The 20,389-nt window shown below is 36.7% G+C and overlaps 1 protein-coding gene across 2 annotated transcripts in view; it reads left to right on the top strand.

Moving 5' to 3' along the window:
* Positions 1-20,389, top strand: part of SYT1 (synaptotagmin 1) — a 599,049-nt gene that overhangs the window by 189,664 nt on the left and 388,996 nt on the right. The gene's annotated exons all lie outside the window — the stretch shown is intronic.

Raw genomic sequence — 20,389 nt, 5'->3', positions numbered from 1 at the left:
AATGGATCATGATCACAATGTGTAAATGAAATTTGTCTGAAATCTATTTTATTTATTTCTGAGGTATGAGATGGGCAGGGAGAACAGATGTTTCCTCTACTCGCCTGTGTGAAGATTATTCAGCAGCTTCACTTCTGTTGTTGTTAGGCGGGGCCTGATACTCAAATTTTCTAAATCAGAAATTTGTAAAATTTATAATTAAAAATTTTTACATTTAGAAAATCACATTTTTCATTTAAAAAATACATTCCAAATATGTGAAAGGTAGTTTTCAAAGCATGTTTACATACTTCTGAGTATAAGAATAATTGAGGAATCAGATTTTTATCATATATAACAATTTTTATATTTTTTATATTTTATTTATTTATTTTGGAGACAGAGTCTCACTATGTCACCCTTGGTAGAGTGCTGTGGCATCATAGTTCACAGCAAACTCAAACTCTTGGGCTCAAAACAATCCTCTTGCCTCAGCCTCCCTGGCAGCTGGGACTGCAGGCGCCTGCCACAAGGCCAGCTATTTTTCAGAGGTGCAGTCTCACTGTTGCTTGGGCTGGTCTCAAGCTCCTGAGCTCAGGCAATCCACCTGCCTCAGCCTCCGAGAGTGCCAAAATTATAGGCCTGAGCCACTGCACCTGGCATCATATATAACAATTTTTAAAAACCCTGCCAATCTCAATGAGGTACAATACAGGACATAAATAACAATTTTTTTAACACCGATTTTTTTTTCCTCATTTTGCTAAACTAACAGTAAAGTAAGTCATTCAGGCAAAACATAAACATTTGTCAATACCTAGACGATTAGACATTCCTAAAGTTTTGGGGTTTTATGTATATAATTCAGTTTCTAAACATAATTTCTGTTCTGTGCATTACTCATGGAACAAGGTTGAATATAGGTGTGACCTATTTTAAGCTCCTTGATTTGAACTATCATTTTCATAATTGTATAGTTATAGGATTTTGTGAAATATACCTTGAAGGGATCTCTCATTCAAGTAAGATTTGTTCATTTGGAATAATCCCAGAGAAAGTAATGTACATGTTTCCAATGAAGAAATTATGTCTCTTCTAGCTACATCTCTGTTGCTCAAGCAGTTTTTCTTCTCAGATTTCAGTTGTCTATTATTTACAACTACTATATATGCTAAATCACTCATAAATAACATGCAAACAAAAATTACTAATTCAACTCCTTATAATATGAAGTAAAATTTAATCCTGAAAACTTTACCAAATGCATATAAAGAGAAATTCTCTTGAGTTCAATGAAATTTTTAAAACATGAGTCTTATATCTTAGCCTTCAAAGAGCTCAGGAGTTTTAGTGGCCAGTACATGGAATAAAACATAATTATCAGATAATACGCTGATTAATATAATGACTATTTCTTGTCTTTATCTGTAATCCATGCCTGGGTTGCCATGGACAATGAGTGAGTTTTATAAATTGTACTTGATCAAAACTTAGTAAATGAGAGACTATTAGCATAGGAAAGTTGTATAAACCTCCTATAATTTTGCTTTTATCCTCAAAGATTCAAAATAAGTTGGTAATTGATTAAGATACTACTAAAATATGATCAATTTAGAGCACATTGCTCATATATAATGTTATATGTTTAGTGTTTTGTTTATATAACAGTTATTGATAGTAGGTACTTTACTAAAGTTAATGTTAGTTGATAGAATTAAGTCTATTAGTTATAGAAATTCTTATTAATCTTTGATTTGAAAGCACTCACTGATGCTCATCTTTATTTGGAAAACTTTATCATCTTTCACAATTCTGAAATGGGTTATAAAATTATTAAAGCGATGAAGTAGAAATTATTTAAATTCAGAATTTATTCTTTTAAAAATATCATGCAAAGTCCAAAGTTAATAATACTTTAAGGCAAATAATTCAATGATCTGAATAACGAGTATGGACCTGCTATAACATTCTGATATATTTATGCATTTGTCTGCACCAGGGCATTGTTTGGGTTGCATTATTCTCTTGTAGAGTTAAGAATGTTCAATAGGGGGAATGAGAGAAAGGATTGGGAAAGTTCCCACCCAACAGGTCCATTGCATGGGTATATGGCACACTTCCTGGGTTAAGGACACAACTTCGACTCTGACTTTAACCTTACAAAGAAAAATATGTAATCTAATCATGTGTACCCTTGTATTAACGTGAAATAAAAAAAAAAAAGAATGTTTGCACTAAACAGAAAGCAATGTTCAAGTCCTATTTCTACCACTTACTGAGGGTCTTCAGGAAGACAAAGTAAACTCTTAGCTTCAGTGTCTTCATCTGTATAACTGAAATTAAATCCTACTTTACACATTTTATATGAGAATTACATGTTTATTAATTCCTAATTTTAAGTTAATATAACATTTGTAAATATTAATTTCGTTGTTATAGCCACTATTTTAAAGTATCTCCTTTGCGATATGAAAGGGACATTCCTTTTTCAAACACGTTTATCTAGTTTAAATGGACATATTTTAAAATTATAAAATGTATCTAAGTCTTTGTGGAATAAAGAAAAATGGAAAGTGTGAAGAAAGAAAGAAAACAGTGAAGGTGGTTGGAAATCGCGAACACAGATGAAATTTGGATTTGATGCAGTAGGATGCAGGGTTGCCTGTGAAAGAGTCCACCCTGAGCCACTCCTGCAAGGTCTCTGTCTTCTGAAAGCAATTTAGAAATTAGACAATGGCAGTGGTATGACTCCCTCTCAGAGGTCAATGGCCCGATAGGTAGGCTGAATCAGCACACATTATGATGTGAAGGGTACCAAAAGGCTCTCTCTGTTTCTCCAAATTATTTTCTTCATAGTCACAAATGGGACCATTTTCTCCAGAGACAATAGACTTAATAAAACCATAGGCTGAGCAGGTGTCCAGAAATAAGCTCTGTCCCACACATGTTATTCCATTTATCATTTTAAAGTTAAGGACATTTTGATGCCATTGCATGACTTTCCACATTTAAAGAAATTATTAACTTTTTGTGTGCAATATCTGAAATCACAGTTATTTTTCTCAGCAGAGGAATCTCAGGCAACAAAATGGCTTATTTTGCAGCTTTTCTCTTCCATGGTACAGAACATTTTATGAGTTTCTCCTCATTTTATTGCCTCAATAATTTATCTTCTCTTGAAAAATTTTACATCCACCATTTTAAGTGTCTTTATTGTTTGAATAATTCTTCTGCAAATACCATAAAAATCTCTTTTGTAATACTTACATGGGCTATCAATGCTAACATCACTTCCCCTTTTAAAAATGCCAAATCTACTGACTATAAAGATAAGTATATCTCAATCTTAATAATAACTATCCTTTTTTAGCAGAAAGTAATTTATAGTAAATACTTTATCACTTTACTTTTTTCCTTAAAATTTCATCATCACACACACAGACAATTTTATTTCTTTCCTATCTTGAAATATGAAAAATCTGATTTAATAGATGCTCCACTGTTCGTATTAGCAATTTGTATTCTCTCTTCTTATAGTTAATCTGACTTGCTTAAGCCTGCAATTGTTTTCATTTTTCCAATTCAAAAGAATCCTCGCAAAACTTATGTTTATGAATTTGTAAAAAATATTTCAGACTAGGGCGTTGCCTGTGGCTCAGTGAGTAGGGCACCGGCCCCATATGCCGAGGGTGGCGGGTTCAGACCCGGCCCCGGCCAAACTGCAACAGAAAAATAGCGGGCGCCTGTAGTCCCAGCTGCTCGGGAGGCTGAGGCAAGAGAATCGCGTAAGCCCAAGAGTTGGAGGTTGCTGTGAGCCGTGTGATGCCACGGCACTCTACCCGAGGGCGGTACAGGGAGACTCTGTCTCTACAAAAAAAAAAAATGTCAGACTAAGGAAAAACTATCTCTAAACAAATGCTCAAAACACATTGGTTTGCAACTCCCAAAATATGACACCCACAAGTAATATTACATGAATTTTCTATAGTCTGTAAGAAATAATTCTGAGCAGTAGTTTTGCAACTTGCTCAGGATGTTTGCTTACCTATCTAAAGTGTGCTATAGCATCTCCTGGGAAGTTATTTATTTTTTGTTTGGTGTGTAACACTGGAAGCATGAAGGATTTAGTCTTGTATGGTTCCTCTCCTTTTTCTAATTTTAAACCAGATTTTCTTAATGCTCTTAAGTTATGTCCTGAAACATCATATATGTCATAGTACTTACAATATTATAGTATTATAGAATACAGCTACATTTTTACTGATTTGAATTGTGCATAGTAACATAATTTTAGGAAAAAAGAGTTTGCACAATTACATAATTAAGGACATACGCAGTATATTTTTTCTAATTATGACAAGAACTGAACGATTATCAATGTGTCTTACAAAAGGCAAGGCAAGATTCGTCAATAAATATAGGCAGTCCCCAGCTTACGAATGAGTTCTAGAACAAAATATATTTTAAGATAATGTGCTTTTCATTTCACAAGACAGACATTTACCCACAGTGGTTGCAGAAGCCTGTGAAAACCCACAGCTTACACTGAACTTCAGTATTTACCACGTGGGGGATGGCGGCTGCATGAGTGAGAGGGGTACAGAAAAAGCAAAATGTTTCTCCTTTTTTTTTTTTTTTTTTTTATGTTCAATTGATCCTGCCCAAAGTTTGAAAACTACCCAAGGCTGCCTTTCCACATAGCGGTGTCTGTCTTTTTTGCACCTTTGCTTTTTTCCTGAGGTGATGCTTCCCATCTGATACTCTCCAGCTGCCTTTTCTTTAAATTGGTTTTGGCTTCAAATCTCCTAACCCAGCTTTTCTCTTGATCAAAATGCCTCGGTACAGCTGGTAGGGGGGGAAAGGTGAAAGAAAAACGTAAGTGGGTCAAAGTATTTGTGCCAGCCTTGCCTCCAGCAACCCCTCTGTTTTCCCCCTTTCCCACCTCTGCCCCATAATTGTTAAGTAAAACATGACTTAAGGATTTTTAGGTTGTGTGTGAGATCCTGGAGTGATAAATATAGGAAGTACAGGTGGAGATATTTGGGGACAGGAACCAAGACAGCTGGGGCTCCAGCCTTAGCTCCAGCCCCCCTGCACTGCACGTAAGCTGTTACATTCTCTTCCAATCCTCTGCTAAGGAGCCCACAGTTTCTTCATTTTAATACCTATGAGTTTTCCCAAAGGGTCTTGCAGAGCTTGTAACGGAAGCTTTGGCAATAAAGTTTAGCAGATTAGAGATTATCTGTGCTGCTGCTTCTATTTTGTTTTTATTTTTACTTTATTTCTACTTTTTTTTTAGACAGAATCTCACTCTGTTGCCCAGGCTTGAGTGCCCTGACATCAACCTAACTCACTGCAACCTCAAATTCCTGGGCTTGGGTGAACCTCCTATCTCAGCCTTCCAAGTAGCTGAAACTACAGGCACTTGCCACAACATCCAGCTAATTTTTCTACTAAAGTAGAGATGGGGTCTCAAAATTTCTCAGGCTGGTCTCAAACCCCTGAGCTCAAGCAATCCACCCACCATGGCCTCCCAGAGTGCTGGGATTATAGGCGTGAGCCCCGACATCACCCTGATGCTTCTTTTCCTGAATGTAAAAATTGAATGTAAAGTACATGGTTCAGTAATATTGTTTATCAACATTTTAATTTTAATTCCCTTAAATACCCAAATATAAAACCATCCATTTATGAAGTAAATATTTAAGCATTCCCTCTATATGAAGAGAATAATTTTATTTGTATTATTTGTGTTATTATACCACTCCTAATATGTTACAACTCAAATGAAGAAAATAATCTTCCAATTTTAATTTTTATCATAACTGGATGTAAATATAATTAATGTGTTTTCAGTAATAATCCCACTAGCAGTGATGACACAAATGCTATTCTCTGTCTGTGTTGAAGTGGCATGCTGAGGCCAGGCCAGACCTTTCCGCCTGTCTATACCAAGCTATTGTCAGGTGGCGCCAGCCAGCACGTGCCTCTGACCTAGGATTTATGCAAACAACAGAGAATGCAATTAATGGACCGCTTGCTCCCTGACCAGCCCTTCCCATGTTATTTCATTCCTGTGAAGTGCTTATTCATATTCATATTTTATAAATGAGTGGCCTGAGATTCTAAAAGGCAAACAAACTTCCTCAACATAGCCTAGCTTATAAATTCTGTGAGCCAGAGGCAGACCCATCTATGTAATGCTAAAACCCATTCCCTCAATCATTCAAACTGCCTCATGGGCTTATACTAAAATAACTTTTGATGGATTTCCCTTGCGGAGAGTGAGCTCCATTCACAGGTGTGGCAGCCAGACCATCTTTGTATCTCAGGACCTGACACAGTGTAGACACTCAATGCCAGACGAACCAAAGGATAACATTTTTACTGAGATCTATCATGGGGGTAGCTTGATTTTTTCCCTTACGAAACTTAGCTTAATCAATGTCCCAGAATGCTCTATTATAAAAAGTGTTTTTATATTCAAGAATTGTATCTCTAGCCTTACAGAAATGTATAATTTTTAATATTTTTTATTGTGGTAAAAGATATGTAACATAAAATTTACCATTTTTGCCAAAGTAGACAGTTCAGTTGTATTAAGTACATTTGTGCTGCTGTGAAGCCCTGGGCATCATCTATCTCCACAACTTTTTTACCTTCCTGAACTGAAATTCCCTATTCCCCTTCTCCCCAGCCCTGACAACCAGCATTCTACTTTCGGTCTTCTATGAACTTGACTATTCTAGGTACATCGCACAAGCGGAATTATATAGTATCTATCCTTTTTTTTTTTTTTTTTGCAGTTTTGGCCGGGGCCAGTATCTATCCTTTTGTACTTAGTTGATCTCATTTAGTTAATGTCCAGATTTATCCATGTTGTGGCATGTGTCAGAACTTCCTTCTTTTTTAAGGCTGAGTAATATTCTGCAAGCTGTATATATCACATTTTGCTTTCCCATTCATCCTATAACTTATTGAATAGCCTAGGTGGTTATCTTGTTGCCAATTCCCTAAAGAAAGAATATGATGCAAATTAGAAAACCTAATGAGATCAAGATCTGTAGGACATCTCTTTTTTTAAATCATAAACATGCAAATTAATCATGGAAAACTAGTTCTGTTTAGGCGATAGGCAAAAGAAATGGGTTTAAGATAATGTAGGGCTGACGAGTCATAAATATGCCACATTTTAACTTCTTGAACTAGAAGTAGTCGGTCTTTATTTTATCATCTGTCTTTATATATTGACTGTTCTTTAGAAGATTTAGGAAACTAGGGGTACTTTTAAAGTATCATTTATCTGAAAATAAGCAGAAAAATAGGGAAGGAAGCCATTGATTCAAAATAAGAATGCATATTCATAGTCTTCAAGCTTTCTCTTACTACCATTTTACTTCTAAGCTGTGTATTATGGAATATTGTTATTCAAGAATTACTGGCTGAATCTTAATAAGAAAGAAATAATCTGTTCTTTAATATTTTCAACAAGCTTTCTTATATGCTTACTAATAATTGAAGGACTAGCGTGTTTTAAATGGAAGGTACACATCTATAGACACATACACATAACTTCTAGTGCATGTTATCCTGAAAGTTACTGAAAGGTTGACAACACCATAATTTTACATAGAAGGAAACTGAGAAGTAGAAAGTTTGTGACCTTAATATCTGGCAGAGTTAGAATTTGAGAAAAAGACTTCCAGATGCAAGGCTGTTGTGTCACCTCACATGTCCCCCTCCGCGTCACGCACAGTGCTGGGTGAGGAGAATGAATGGGACAGTCTTGACACTGGAATAATTCACATTACAGTGGCATGTAGAGATTTTTACATGATTAAAATATAATAGTGTGAAAATAAGTGATTCCATCTTGAGTATATGTGATTTATTTCCCTGCTGGCTTTCCATTTTAATTGGTAAAGAATTTAGTTAAGCACATGGTACAGTTGGTTAAGGTTGAGGCTGCAAGAAGATCACAAAGGTTAAAGTATTTGCAGTTGATCTCTTAGCAGTGAAGAATAGTGTCTTTTTTTTTTTTTATTGTTGGGGATTCATTGAGGGTACAATAAGCCAGGTTACACTGATTGCAATTGTTAGGTAAAGTCCCTCTTGCAATCATGTCTTGCCCCCATAAAGTGTGACACACACCAAGGCCCCACCCCCCTCCCTCCATCCCTCTTTCTGCTTCCCCCCCCATAACCCTAATTGTCATTAATTGTCTTCATATCAAAATTGAGTACATAGGATTCATGCTTCTCCATTCTTGTGACGCTTTACTAAGAATAATGTCTTCACATTTTTGTTCTTGTTATTCTTTTCTGCTTAATCTCCCATTCTGTAGAAGCCTTAGTAATAGAACAGAGGTAAGCCGGAAAAAATTAAGTTAAAAAATCCTTGTTAGCTTGTGCTAGCTTATTTTAATGTTCTTGCATTATAGAAGTGATTAAAGATTTCTGCATATGACCTTGTTCAGAAGTATCACATCTCTCAGGGGCTCCTCGATAATATGGTCCCTAAGGATGTCTCGTTGTTATTGTCTGACCTGTGGGGTGAAGCTCTAAAGCCTGATTCCCCAAGTCTGTGTTAAGTTACTAGAGTGAGGAAATTTCACAGAGCTGTCATGCTTTTGGTTAATACAGTTTTGTATTTTGCTTGGGAAAGACAATTCTGATAGTGTCCTATTGATTCAGATGTTTTCTGACAGAAGCTGCCTACCAGGTTTGCCTTCATTGACTTTTCAATGTTCTGTTACAAATAACTTGCATGTACAATTTGATATTGAAGAGCCCAGAAGGTTCCCCACTGTGAGTGAAGTTGGAGCAGCCTGGAGCCACGGGGTGGTGAGAGCTGATTATCATTCTGAAAATCACCCGCTTGTCCTGGGCTGTTGCCACAAAAGAATTATGTTTTCTCTGTTCATCTCTTTTCTTCTGCTTGTTTTCTTCTCCCAGACATGCCAACATATCTCTTACCCTTTAAAGGTTTCAACTTTTTTCTTAGAACCCTCCCACGCCGACTGAAATTTGAAATATAAAGTCATAGGCATTTTCTGATGTTTTTGAACTCCTAGAATACAAGACAGCTCAAATTGCAAGTCCTTGTTTTGTTAGAATAATTTAAAAGAAATCTTTCTGTGGAACTTTTCTAAAATTGTGGCTGGTTATAAATGTTGTAATCATAATAAAAATAACTGCAGTTCATTGAATGCCTACCATTTGCCAAGATCGGTGCTTAGCAATTTTCATGTTGTTTTTAGTGTTAACAATTCTGCAGAGTAGGTCCTATTGCTCCATTTTTGCAGACAAGGAAACCAAGACTTTGAGAGGGTAAGGGACTCGCCCTAGACAAGAGTCATCATTTCTATCTTTCTAATTGGGGATTGACTTTTTTGTCAAAAAATGATAGTAGCAATGTTTGTATTTGCAGAGCACTTTACGTGTCAGTTAGAAGGTACCTCATCTTCATTTTGCATTTTGTCTCACTATTTGTGAGACCATCTTGAGGCTCTGGAAGCAGAAATGGATAACACATGTCCTCGTGCTGGAATCGGACCCTTTGCTAGGTTGCCGTCATTTGTCAGAAAGGCTTGTTTTCTGCCATTACTGGTTTATATTTTTATCAGGGGAAAAGGCCAGCAGAACTTGCTTGTTGATGCCCTTGAAGAGTTTGAAGGATTTTGCTTACCCAGACAATGGCTGCCTGAAGCAAAAGCGTAATAATGTTTCTGAGACCACACTGTTCTGACCCTAAAAACTATGTAGGAAATACTTACATAACTGCTATTTCCTGCTGTCCCCTCCCCAGATCCCTGCCCGCAGCATCACCGCCCTGTGCAGTCTGTCTCCTTATCTCCTCATGAGCCCAAGCGTAATATTCATTCATACACATGAATAAGCATGGGGCCGTGGCTGGGGGGGTATCATAGAGTATTATAAATAAGGTGACATGGTAATAGGGTCAAGTACATTTCAGTCTCATCACCAATATTTCCCAAACCCAATGACATCAGATTCTCTAAAACAATTTAGGGATGAGAAGTTGCAAATCAGTAAAGGAAACAATAGGCCAAAAGATTGTTAGATTAAACAGAGGAAAATTATAAAAACAGATAAGGCAACACGTATACTATGCTCTGTCCCCTATGGGAATACCAAACCAACCTACTCATCATTCTGGCAAAAATCAGAGCTTTGACTCAGGAGTCTGGCCCTAGTTTTCCAGACGTAACCCCTTCATAGGTGGAGTTCATTTCTTCCTCTTCTGAATTACCAGAGCACTTAGAATCGGCCTGTGCTTCAGCACCTGTCTCCTGTACCGGGTCTGAGTGAGATGGGCCTCTGCCTCACCCCCAGCACTCTGGGGAGCAATCCAGCTCTTCAGGCCCGCAGCTGGGCGGGTGGTGGGTGTTTCTATTCAGCCACACAACAGCGCCAGACCCTTTGCTAGTGCTGGTGCTACGCTCCAGGAATGCGTGGGTGGAAGGACCGAAGGAAGGCTGGCCAAAGGTGTAAATAAAAAGAATGATTCCGTTTATCACATCGCAGTACATAGGATACCTATTGCTTTTGTTCTGCCAAGAAATTGGTTTTGAAAAAATAAACATTTCGGAGGGATATTACCCCATGGAGATGAAGGACATCGTTTTATGTAAGTGTAAACATCAAATCTCAGATGTTTTATTTTCTACTACTTTTAAGGCTTATTTTTCTTATTAAAATGTTTCCGTTTTCATATATGAGAAGATAAAACCTTTGCTTACTCCTTAGCTAACAAATTTTAGATATAGATTGTTAAGTTTTGATAGTATAGCAGGGAGATCAAGATAAAAGAATTTTAGCATGTAATCTTCAACTTTCTGCATTAAAATATTCCTGAATAAAGCAAACCACCATAATTACGTGTTTTCAGAGTCCCTGAGGCTGATGATGCTAATTTACGCCAATGCTCCTGGTAGGAACTGACTGTGCCCCACAGTGATGTGCCATCTACTGTTTGTCCATAAGTTCAGCTACTCGGGAGCTTCAGCTTCTCCCTTTTTTCCTCCAGACTGTGCCTTTTCAGGTCTTAGATCTTTATGTGACTTTCAGGGCTGCCATTCTGCTGCTCTTCAGGCACCTTAGTTAGTAACAGGAGGGTAGCCTGCCTACTAGAATTCAGTCCATCTCAATGCTGGCAACACCTTGTGGACAGAAAACTATCAAATAATGCCGATATTCTCTTTTCCTTTCTATATTTTCTGCTACTGAAAAACAAATATCCTGGTGACAATAGTTAGCAGTCACTGCAGGTAAGAAGATAAACAGGAAAATAAAAAATCTTGAAGAAAAATATTCAAGACTTGCTTTTGAATATTTGTTATAGGGCCTTGAAATCCATCACAAGCATTTCTCACTTTCAAAATCAAACCTGAACGTGTATCCCCAATGCATGTGGATGTCTCCCGTTTGCCCCACTGTCTGTGGAAGTCTCCCATGTGCCCCCACTGTGTGTGGAGGTCTCCTGTGTGTCCCCACTGTGTGTGGAGGTCTATAGTGTGTCCCCACTGTGTGTGGAAGTCTCCCATGTGCCCCCACTGTGTGAGGAGGTCTCCCGTGTGTCCCCACTGTGTGTGGAGGTCTCCATGTATCCCCACTGTGTGTTGAGGTCTTCATGTGTCCCCACTGTGTGTGGAGGTCTCCAGTGTGTCCCACTGTGTGTTGAGGTCTCCGGTGTGTCCCACTGTGTATTGAGGTCTCCCGTGTGCCCCACTCTGTGTTGAGGTCTCCATGTGTCCCCACTGTGTGTGGAGGTCTCCAATGTGTCCCCACTGTGTATTGAGGTCTCCATGTGTCCCCACTGTGTGTGGAGGTCTCCATGTGTTCCCACTGTGTGTTGAGGTATCCTGTGTGTCCCACTGTGTGTTGAGGTCTCCAGTGTGTCCCACTGTGTGTGGAGGTCTCCGGTGTGCCCCACTGTGTGTGGAGGTCTCCATGTGTCCCCACTGTGTGTGGAGGTCTCCAGTGTGCCCCACTGTGTGTGGAGGTCTCCATGTGTCCCCACTGTGTGTGGAGGTCCCCACTGTGTGTTGAGGTCTCCAGTGTGCCCCACTGTGTGTGGAGGTCTCCATGTGTCCCCACTGTGTGTGAAGGTCTCTTGTGTGCCCCACCGTGTGTGGAGGTCTCCATGTGTCCCCACTGTGTGTGGAGGTCTCTTGTGTGCCCCACTGTGTGTGGAGGTCTCCAGTGTGCCCCACTGTGTGTGAAGGTCTCTTGTGTGCCCCACTGTGTGTGGAGGTCTCCAGGAGAATCAAAATGCTGCCCTGACAAAGGGACATGTATTTGTCTCTGTGCATGTGTGTGCGTAGATGACACTGTGTGAACTGGTTTGAATTTTCCTTTTTTTTATTATCTTATGACTTAATTAGTAATGAGTAGACCATTTGAAAGATTAAAAAAGTGGGTAGAGAGAAGAGGAACAGTTTGTGCCCTAGACAGAGTGGCAAAAATTCACAAAAGAATGAAGTCATTATTCATAAGACAGAAAAAGAGATTTTTCTTTTTTGTTTTTTTTTATTGTTGGGGATTCATTGAGGGTACAATAAGCCAGGTTACACTGATTGCAATTGTTAGGTAAAGTCCCTCTTGCAATCATGTCTTGCCCCCATAAAGTGTGACACACACCAAGGCCCCACCCCCCTCCCTCCTTCCCTCTAGAAAAAGAGATTTTTCACCTGAAGGAAGCAGATTACGGATTGGGAAGGAAAGACCAGATGCTTGCCCACCAACATGCACAGACACGCACTCATACACGCAGACCGTGCCACACACGCATCACCCAGCCGTGCAAATGCAGAGAACACACACGTGCACACATGTTCACAACTCACCCAGACCCAGCACAGTCATGCTCACAATTTAACTACCAAAGAATACATTTCCCTGAAGGTAACGACCAGGACCGTAGCTTCCACTGTTCCCTAGAGTCCTTGAGGAGGCTCACAGCTGCCTATGAAGTTGATGTACGGCCAGACCTGTAAACCTCAATTATTTTTGCAACACTGAGTTTTTATATGCCAGATGTACAGCATTATTCCTGAAAAATTTTTAATTTATAATTTTCATGCTTCTGAATAAAAAGCATCACATTTTTTTAGTTCTCAAAACAAACTCAGTGACATTGAGGCTGTGTCATCATCTGGACAGAGAGGGTGGAGTCAGTGCCCAGAAGCCATGAGCAAAATTGCACTTCCTTGCCATAAATATTGTGAATTATACTTAATTGCATACTTAATCTATAATGCCTGATAAGTAAAACATGCCTTTAAAAAAGGAATGGGAAAGAGTCAAACAGATTTTTATCTCTTTGTTATAATTGATGTTTTCAATTGCTGTTGGTCTGATTGGTTTCCCACACATAATCTATTAGCTTAGACCCTAAATAAGTGATTTTATTTTCCAATTTGATCACCTTTTAGTGTCCTAAGAAGTATTAATATGGGCCACTCAGTCTAATACCCTGTTTCCCTGAAAATAAGAACTACTTACAGGAAAGATAAGACATCCCCTGAAAATAAGACCTAGCGCATCTTTGGGAGCATACCTTAAAATAAGACACTGTCTTATTTTCGGGGAAACGGGGTATTAATATGTCTCTGAGACATGAATAAAACCTTAAAACTTACAAAGATACATAGAAATACGCATTACATACTGTTCTATATCCTGGCTCCATACGGTAAGCAGAGTGTGCTTTTGGGTCGTACATCCAAAGCTGGGGAACCTTCCTGCCACAAGAAGCTGGGTTCAGTTCATGCCATTGTGATCTTCCTTTTGGCTTATAAAAATAGACATACTTTTTCAAAAGAACAGAGATTTTAAATTTTCTTAAAAATGTCAAGGAGAGCATAATATTACAGATGTTGGTTAAAGGTAGTTTTCTATTATCAAAATCGTATCAATCATGCTTATCCAGTCCTTCAAATGTCCCTTGTGCAAAAAATTCAGTCCCTGTGCATTTTAAATTCTTACACTTGACTTTAAATCCTGTTTCCCATATTGAGTAGAACAATAGTCACAGAACTTTGGAATTTGTAGATATGCACATCAATGTCGTTTAGATATTAAAAATACTAGAAAACTGTATTGAAATACAGGCATTTTTGAATGTCAATTCCTAAAGGCCTTTTTATTTTTTTTAACATTTAAGATGCTTTACTTGGAGTTGTTTAGAGGAAATATTTTTAGAAAGCTAGGTCAGAGGGGAGGAATAGAGGTTGGGTGAGCTTCCACCTAACAGGCACAATGTAAGGGTATATGGCACACCTCCTGGCTGAAGGGCTCACCTACAACTTGGACTGTACCTTACAAATGCAAACAATGTAACCTAATTGTGCCCTTATAGTAATCTGAAATAAAAAGAAAGCTAAGATCATATAAAAATCACCGCTTTCCAGCTTGATATGAACCTTGAAACAAATGACTAGTAAGATATAGTGCAATGAAGGTCACACAGCTAGTTTGCAAGGAAACCTTGTAATGCAGAGTTGCAGAAGGTTCCAGTAAAATATGAGTACAACCTATACCTTCCTGCTCTGTAGTTTAGAAAGGCAGATGAGAGAAAAATGGATATCAACACCCTGTCCTAGACTTTGAAGATTCACTAAAATCCCCCCAATTCTTTATTCCCACATACATCTTTCCCAAGGATCTAACTTCCCTGGGCTAGAAATGGAGACTTGGAATACATTTGTGTAGAACACGCAGATCAGGTAGACACTGGTGTAAAATGCGCTATATCCCTCCACGTTGCAGGATTGAGCATAATCATTTGGCAGTATTGTGTCTGCACTTTTGTTTCCACGAAAACGGCACGCAGCAAGCCTGAAAAACAAAGGCAGGAGTAGGAATCATCCCCAGAGTTCCTGCCTTGATTTGAAATTATGATCTTATTTATTTGGGTTGAAGTTGCATAAATGCAGATCAACAAGGAACTTGGATTATTTTATGAAACCCAAACACACTTGTCAAACCCAACCATGCAAAACAGTACTAATTAAGGCAACTTTCAATCTGGTTTTGTGCCAAATAGAATGAGGCCTCTATTTTCTACTTTCTATTTCAGAGAGTCCAATTAGTTAATCAAATTTTAAAAAGCTGTCTAAAATAATTAATTAGGTCATAATTACTCAGAAGCATATTTTATAGTATAATCTACTATCTAGTCTAAATACTTGAAGAGGTATCAATTCCATTATTAAAGAATTAGTTATAATTGGACCTAATCCTTTGATGATGGAAGCTGAGAAACAATACTCTGGGGATAAACTGCTCACATGTGTGAAGTGGATACAGTCTCCTAGAACTCTGGAACTCCATCAGAGTGATAGTTGTGCTCTGGAATTGTTTGCTGTTTATAGTCTTGTACCTTTGTTAAACTCCAGTAGCTATTACCCAACAAATTAATGCTGACAGTAAGGAAGGGCCCTCTATTTAAATATGTTTATCACACAGGACAACCAATTTTCCTGCTACTCTACCCCAAGTATTTTCAATAATCAGTACATTAGTACAATAAAATAAATAAACAGAGAGAACTAGGGCATATGTTGTATCAGCCACTCTGCTAAGGGGTTTTACCTGCACTCTGTCCTTTGGTTTAATAATGTAATAATTATGTAATCCTGGCAAGGTTATATCACTTTTTCATAAAGTTAGAGTCCAGACCTAAAAATTGAAATCAGGCCTATGTAATCCCAAATCTTACCCTATTTTAGTGTCACGGTAGGTGACATGGTGTAGGTCCTCATAACGTGTTTTCCCAAAGGTTCATGAGTACTTTGGACCACTTTTTAAAATTTTGTTCTTTCATTTCCATAATAAACTATTAGTGTACAGATTTTACTGTTTGCAAATACAAAACAGCTACTTTAACCATGATTGTTCAAAAAATGAAAAACATTTTAATAGAAAACAACTTTAATTGTTAAGCTGAAATCTCTCAAACGAGACTCTCAAGCCCCTTTAGGAAGCCGCCTCCCCCAAACTACCATAAAACACTCTTTATGTACTCTTGAGTATTTTAAATTAATTCTTCCAATTCCAGATTTTTTTTTTCCACAAGCATCAGTGATTTTCAATCCCGTACATGTTACCATATCAATGGTATGAAGAAATACTTGGTTATGATTTTGAGTTTGAATTATACATTTGTTAGTTATGGAAAAATTCATGTGATGAACCATCAAAGCAACATGAATTTCTGAAACAAGAGAAAATTTTTGATGAATTAATCTTAAAATAATTCTGACTGGTCTATGCATTTATTATTATTATTTGATTTTACCCAGACCACTGAGTTCTCTTTGACATGTTGTTTTTTCCTCTAGATTTTTGTATATTTTCTCTAGATTTATGTATATTTTAATGAGTTGCATGAAACCTGATGTCATATCTTTGTCTCTTTAATATGCTGCTGGTATAAATTTGACAAATATTTTTTTTCAACTGACATCTTAATGCTACATGCATAAGTATTCCAGCAGAAACATAAAATACAATTTGTTTTGTCAGTGATGTAGGACTTAAAAGAGATTTTCATCAGAAAAGCAACACATATATAAAAGAGATAATATGTCAAAAAGTGGGAACATATAATTATCTAACATCCTAATATTTATACAAGACAATATAACTTCTTACCAATTTTAAATAGAGAAAAGTATTTCTTCTTTTAAAAATGTTCTATGATCCTCTAGAAACCAATTCTCAATTTTATTACGATTCAACTACAGAAATCCTCTCTGCAAATTAAAATTTCTCATTTGGAGAGACAGCTTTTTACATGTCTGGAGTGTCTTTAATATAAAGGCTCCTGCCTATGTAAAGATTCATTTTCCTCAGTTTTCTCTTTTCTGGACTATGAAGAAGAAACACAAGAGAGAAAGATGTTACTATTTCTTTAAATTCCTTTTCATTCTTCCTAATATTCTTTTACGATATAGCAAATCAAATAAAAACTCAACTTATCATAAATAGTTACAGCACTAGAGATCAACATAGCTTACTATTTCCACCCAGGTTAGAGAGAAGAAATAAATATGGATCATTGCAATAGCTCCCAGTACACTTAAGCCAAAGAGAATTGTTGTAAAGCCAAGACAGTTGTAACAGCACTAGAGATCACTGATTTGCCCAAGGATGAAAACCAAAGCTGTAGAATCCAATAAACGAAACGCAGTTAATAATTACAGTTTCGTGAGTAAATTGTTGTAGTAAATTAATGTTTTCTAGAAGAAAGAAAATAGGGATGGCAGATACTTGTCTACAAATGGGAATGAGAAACCAAAACACGGGTAATATTTCTAGTAAGGGTTTCACAACAGGATAAACCACATGATTTAAAAAATCTTAGGAAAGTAGACAAATCAATCAAAAATATTTTTATGAAATGTTTCTTCTATGTTTTAGACTTTACCAAATATACTACATACATAATTAAAGCTAGAACACTGATTTAAGCTCTTGTTTAAATGGATTTGCTGAAAACAATTCAGAGACTTTTCATTTTTCCACATTCTGGTATTTTTCTCTACTCATTGCTATTTTTTCACAATTTTGTTTGGATGTTAGACTGTAAGTGAGTCTTTGTTAATATTTCTTTATGGATGTTATTTTAATGTTAATAGAAATTTAAATTAACAATATATAAAAAGAGAAATGAAAGTCCCTGTTATATAAAATGATGGCTGCTAAATACCACTTACGTGACTTGAAGTTGAAAACATATTCAAGTGTGTCTGGCAATGAATACATGATAACTACGAACTATGATATTTTCAGATGTTAAAATTTCTAGTACTTGATCCTCTTGGAAAGTGTAAGTATCGTGTTACTCTTTATATTTTAATGGGAGTAAAGTGCTTGGGTGAAAGAACTTTTCTTTTATCTCTTTCCAAAAATGCTTCTGCTTTGAGATGTAAAAATGGAAAAGTTGAATCGAATTGAATTAAATATCTCATTATCCAACAGAGTCAATAAATAATATGGAAAATAAATATAAATAGATGCTCAAATGTAACCTTGAGCATAATGCTTTGAGGGGTTATAAGAGTTTCCAAATGCCTTTTATTTTCATCCTCTTAAATTTTTCAAAAGCTACTTAAGGTGCTATAGATAAATAATAATGCTTCCATTATAACCAAAGCCTATCTTTTGAAAGCTGTTTATCACCAATTCTTGATACTTTATATAACCATGATAGACCTACCGATATATACACTGAGTGTCATACAAACTGACTAGCTTGACCCAGGACCCTAAATATACAGCCACTGGTGGGGGAACAACATTCATCAAGTCAAATGTTAACATCTTTGTCTCCAAAATGCTTTATTGACCTCAAGAAATTCTAATCACTCTCCTGAGAGGTAATACACTCTTGGCAACAACTTACGTTGAGAAATTAATGACTACTTAATTTGCCCGATGATAGAGAAACCAGATTGTGGTTTTATGCTCAATTTTAAAGTCCAAATGATTATTGGCATCTCGTTAATTCTTTTCTTAACCTTGAAGATTTTTTTCTTTTAGAAATGTGGCATCATTTGTTATTGTGAATCTATTCTTGTACTTGAGATTCCACTTCTATTTAAAGTTCCTATTTCCATCACTAACAGTTTTTTAGAAGTTTTTCTCCTCTTTTTATTTTGAAGCTTTATTTTATTCTAGAAATATAAACTGGAAGGTTATAGTAAAAACTGCTTGGCTGTGTTTAAATTAGCCCTACTTTGACATAAATAATAACAGCTTAAAACAGTGGAAAATTTTTCAAGCTTTGTGTACATCAGAGTAGATAACTCAAAGCAAACTTTCCTCAAAACACAAAAGTTTGAGTATGGAAAAAGAGTTCTGCTTTTAAAAAGTGAAGATGTGTAGACAAAAGAAACAACTTGAAGTCCTAATTCTTATCCTTTTCAAAAAAGATCTGATTAACCAGAAAAGCAACATGAAAACAGAAGAAATTCAGCCTGTGCCCATCCTGTGTTGGTGTTTGAGAGTAAACATTGGTTCTTCAGTGCATTATTGGGCTGAAGTGTAGAGAAATCTTTGTAAAATTTATTTTGAAATAGTTTATGAACTAATTCAACAAAATTTTATTTATTGCTTTCTATGCCAGGCTCTATTATCAACACTAAAGTTACAATAAAAAATGATACGGACCTTGTCCTTAAAAAGCTCACAGTCTAAGACAGATGAGAGAGGAGGCTGGGATCTAAATATACTGAACTTGTACTGAGAGAGCAGAAAGAAAGAGGCGATTACTCTTGTGGACAAGAAACACTTTAGATAGGAAATCTGGATCACAAAAAGTGAATCTTATAAAATGCCTACTGTATTTATTTTCTAGAATGCTGTAATAAATGATAACAAATTTGCATGGCTTAGAATAAAAGAATTTTTTTCTTACTGTTCTAAAGGCTAAAAGTCCAAAATCAAAGTGTTAAGCCAAGCAGTGATCCCTCCCACCCCTCTTGGGGAGGATCCTTCCTGGCCTCTTCCAGCTCCTGGTCCTCCAAGCATTCCTGGTTTTGTGGCCACGTTAACTCCAATCTCCGTCTTTGTTAATGTGGCTCTCTTCCTCCGTGTCTGCGTCTCGTTTCCTCCTCTTATAAGGAGACTGGTCAGATTGGATTTAGGGCCTTCCTTAACCCAGAATGACATTATCTTAACTGCAGCTGCAAAACTGTTTGCAACTACGGTCACATTCACAGGTACCAAGGATTGGAACATCAATATAACTTTTTGGGAGGCGTAGTTACTCAACAACTACTGCCAAGCAGATGCTCATTAAAACACTGAGTTTCTACCCTCCTAGGTTTAAAGGTTAGGATTTAATGAAAACATCAGATAGTAAAAGCTCATCAGCTTTTTTGCAGTTCACATTTCCATATATTGGCTTTCATATACACAGTTTTCATTATTACATTGTTATCTGTAGGGTTTCTTACTCTGTCTTTAAATATAAAAGGATTATCTTCTTTAAACAAAGAAAAATGATAAAGTAAATTTAATTACAAATTAAAGATGGGGATAAGAAAGAGTAACAACTCTCCAAAACAGAGTAATCACGGATCTTGTATAATCTGTCTCTCTAGTGATTTGTTTAAATAGGTAAACTAACAAAACAGAACGATGAAATCTTGCCTAGAGCTGAGCAGAGGTATTAACTGACATCCTGGTATAACTTAAAAGGCAAAAACTTAAATACAATAAAATTTGAAATTTTTGAAAATATTGTGACACATAAGCAGAAATATTCATATACATGTGAGATTAACAAATTTTCTCTTTGATAGGTATTTTCATTTATATGCATGTCCAGCCTGAAAATATATTTTTCCTCATTTTTTTGGTTTGTTTTTTTTTTGGAA

The sequence above is a fragment of the Nycticebus coucang genome, chromosome 3 (assembly GCF_027406575.1).
Source record: "Nycticebus coucang isolate mNycCou1 chromosome 3, mNycCou1.pri, whole genome shotgun sequence".
Lineage (NCBI taxonomy): Eukaryota > Metazoa > Chordata > Mammalia > Primates > Lorisidae > Nycticebus > Nycticebus coucang.
Note: the sequence above shows the minus strand (reverse complement) of the source record. Positions and strands in the feature narration are given on the sequence as shown.